Source organism: Lucilia cuprina, chromosome 6, assembly GCF_022045245.1.
Source record: "Lucilia cuprina isolate Lc7/37 chromosome 6, ASM2204524v1, whole genome shotgun sequence".
NCBI classification, from domain to species: Eukaryota; Metazoa; Arthropoda; class Insecta; order Diptera; family Calliphoridae; genus Lucilia; species Lucilia cuprina.
This window is the reverse complement of record NC_060954.1, coordinates 1,680,886-1,685,020: the sequence shown is the minus strand read 5'-3', so window position 1 is coordinate 1,685,020 and position 4,135 is coordinate 1,680,886.

Genomic DNA, 4,135 nt, shown 5'->3' with positions numbered 1-4,135 from the left:
CCATATTTTAGAAAATTAAAAAAAGTACCATTTAAAGAACGAAATGTACCAAAAAGTTCGTTCTGATAGGGAACATATAGGGAAATACTAAAAGGTTGCCTCTAGGAGATTCATGTTTAATGAAGGGTGTTTCTATATAAATATTGTTTAAAATTTAAAAATTACCGATAATAGATCTTTTTTAAAAGCGGCCTTTTTAAATATAAATTTAAATTTTAAAGCAAAAGTAAAATTTTTATATAAAAATTTTAAATTTTAAAAAATTTAATTTATTATAAAAAAAAATAAATAAATAAATAAATTAAATCAGTTCCTTAAAATATGCACATAAATGTTAATGCACTCAGACATTCTCCTCTACTTCGTAATATTTATATGTATACTTACATATGTACTCACATTTATATCGTAAACTTTCTTTGATAAAAAACATATTTTTATTTGATATTATGAGCTTGAAGTTGTTGCTACAACCGAGAATCAGTCAATGATGATGCTGATGAACTGTCGCACGTTTTTGACTTTCTATTAGTATAGTTCCTAAAAATAGTTCTTAATTTTCAACTATAAATAAAATCATTTTCCCTAATTTGAGATAAAAACACAACAACACGGCGTATGAAATATGTAAATACAATAGAATATAACGTATACGTCTGGGAATCCAAAAAATGTAGATTAAGTTGGAGCAAAAATGAAATTAAGTTTAGTTGCGATATTATGCCACCAAACTAATGAAATTCGTATATAAATATACTTCTAATGTGGATATATTCATATTATTTACTACAAGTAGTAAATACATAGTTTTTCGTCATTTCTGTTAGTGTACTTTTTATTTTAAATATATAAATTGCATATGTCTGCTATAAAAAGATAAAATTTTGTTTTCGTTACCATTTTCTTATATTCTTTTGTTGCTGTTTTCATCTTGTTAATGTGTGTTCATTACTTATAGTTTTTATATTCTTTTCTATTTTTAGCTTAAAGCTAAAATAAATATAAATTCCTTAAAAGTTCCCAAAAAAGAAACAGGATATATTGTTGTTTATTTATATTTCTTTAGTTTTTTTCAAGTTATTAGGATAAACTTCATCTGTTGCTTTTTATATAAATTAATTTCTTTAAATTGTATATGAAATTTTGGTGTGTGAGAATCTATATCTGAGATACATACACATTTCTGTATTAAATGAACAAATATTAACACTGCAAATTATGATATCCCTAAAAAAGTTTCACGTTTAAAACATTAAAATAATCTGTTACATAAAAGGAGACAAGACAAAGTAACCTCTAGTTAAGGGTGTTCAATCCAATTAATAATTAAAATTTCATTGAATGTCTTTGTTGCTCTATACACTTACAAAATATTAAAACTTTGTTAACCCTAAATATAAACTAGAACTCTGTTAAATTCGTATATCCTGCACACAGATGTTCAGCTTCTTATTTATAGGATGACTATTACTAAAACTAGAGGAAGCAGGACAATAGCAACAGCAGATATTTCATACACAACAAACACTTTTCACTCAATAACATAACAACTTTATTAAATCAATAAAATTAAGCAAACATCTAGATCTACAAAAATTAGACTGGTTCAAGAAAATAAGTAACTAATTATGAACACTATAGAGTAGACTTGAAACTACACTATATAGACTAGCTTAAAATTTAGACTAGACTCCATTATAGAATATAGACTATAGACTAGATCATAGACTAGATTATAGAATATAGACTATGTAATAGACTATAGACTAGACAATAGACTAGACTATAGACTAGACAATAGACTAGACTTTAGGTTAGACTTTAGACTAGACTATGGACTTGACTATAGACTAGACTATAGATTAGACTATAGACAAAAGTATAGACTAGAATATAGACTAGACTATAGACTAGACTATAGACTAGACTATAGACTAGACTATAGATTAGTCTATAGACTAGACTATAGACTAGACTATAGACTAGTCTATAGACTAGACTATAGACTAGACTATAGACTAGACTATAGACTAGACTATAGACTAGACTATAGACTAGACTATAGACTAAACTATAGACTAGACTATAGACTAGACTATAGCCTAGACTGCAGTCAATTACACTATTTTGTTAGTTTCAAAGTGGATTTTATAACAACAAGAAAACAATGTGAAAGTGACTCTTGTATTTGGAAAACTTTAATAAAAAAAATACTGAAATTATTTCAAAATTAATTTTCTTTGTACTTTTTCTGTAATCCAGTGTTTCCTTAACTGGCCAAAAGAAAGCAAACAAGAAAACGAAAGTAAAATAAAACAACATAATTCTGCTTATTACTTAATTTTATTATCTTATTACATTGTTATTAAGACTAAGGCTGCTGTTGCAAGAAGGTGCAAAAAGTTCTGTTTTCATCTGCAGCAATAAACCAAGAATTTCCTATTTGCTTCATAAAGCTAACAGTTGTTGTAAAGCAAAAGCTGTCTTCTGTTTTCTTAGTAGACTTTAAGACATACATAATTGTATTTATGAATGTAACTTAATAAAAAGGATATCTGTATGTATGTAGGTAAGTAAAGCAATTACTTGGGGTTCTGGTCTATACAAACAAAAATACCTGAAGATTGATATTAAAAGTACTGCCAGAAGAAAGAATTTGTGTAAAAGAAGAAGTAAAAAACGAAAGTTATAATCCTTAATGTTAATTATGAAGTCATAAAATTCTAGGACAGTGGTTAAGAAGTAAAATTAAAATTATTTAATTTATATAGAGTAGACTAGAGGCCAGACTATGATCGAGATTATTGTTCATGTTATAAAGAACGTAGCCTGCACATTAAACTTTTAACTCCAAAGTAAATATACTATAAAGCCAATTCCTGCTCTATTCACATTTCCAACAATCCCAATGTTTATTCTGGCCATGTCTCAACCATGTTACAAAACAAACTTTCCATTTCAGAATATATAAAGTAAAAAACAACAACATTTAAAGCAAACAAACCAGACCATAACAACTACAACAAGTAATGAATAAAAATGAATAATAATAAATTTTAATTTAAACGAAAACGGATGTTTTCATTTTTGCACAAATATGAATGAATGGACTTAACACACTGCTTGGCGAAGTGAATTGAAATGAAACAAATAGGAAAAGGAAAAGGAAGGGAAGTAAAAAAAATAACAAGTAGAAGTAAAATATTTAGCTGTTTCAAATCGAATAAAACAAAAACAAGTTTAAAGGGGAACAGCTTTTTGTTGAAAATTTATTTTTTAATAAAAAAGTAAATGTTAAATTCATTGAGCTGTAAGTTATTTATTTCAACTCATCTATTGATGTCAATAGCATAATTTTGAAGCATTTTATACAACTACATTGAAAGTATTTTATTTGGACCAACATTTTTATATATAAATATTAAAATACCACTCGCCATCTGTTATCTCCTTACAAATTTGTCTTAAAGCTGACACTATGATTTTCATGAAAATACATTTCTAAATAGCAACAACATCGAAGTGAACAAAAAGAGCGAGACACCCATAAACAATCTATATAAGAGCGTTATAAAGCGTTTAAACAATGACAACATATGCTATTGATGGTTGTACTTAATCCACTTAATGACCCTGTTACAACAACAATACAACAGCCACGACAACAATATAAAGACAACTTGTGATAATAATGATAAAAATTGTTAATGATGGTGACAATAGAGTGGTTGGAAGTTAAATACTCTCTTAAATATGTACGTATGTATGTATACACATTGACAAAGAAACAGAAATAAATCTTGCAAAAGTTATCAGCAGTAAATTGGCTCCTGTGATTCGGAGCGAAAATAGGTCTAAAGTTTATATGTAGTCTAGTATGTAGACTAGTTTTAAACCCAGTCAATAGTATAGTGTCTAGTCTATAGTTTGGTCTATAGTCTAGTCTATATTCTAGTTTATAGGCTAGTCTATAGTATATGTTCTAGTCTATAGTCTAGTCTATAATCTAGTCTATAGTATAGTCTATAGCCTAGTCTAGTCTATAGTCCAGTCTATAGTCTTGTCTATAGTCTAGTCTATAGTCTAGACTAGACTATAGTCTAGTCTATAGTCTAGTCTAGACTATAGTCTAGTC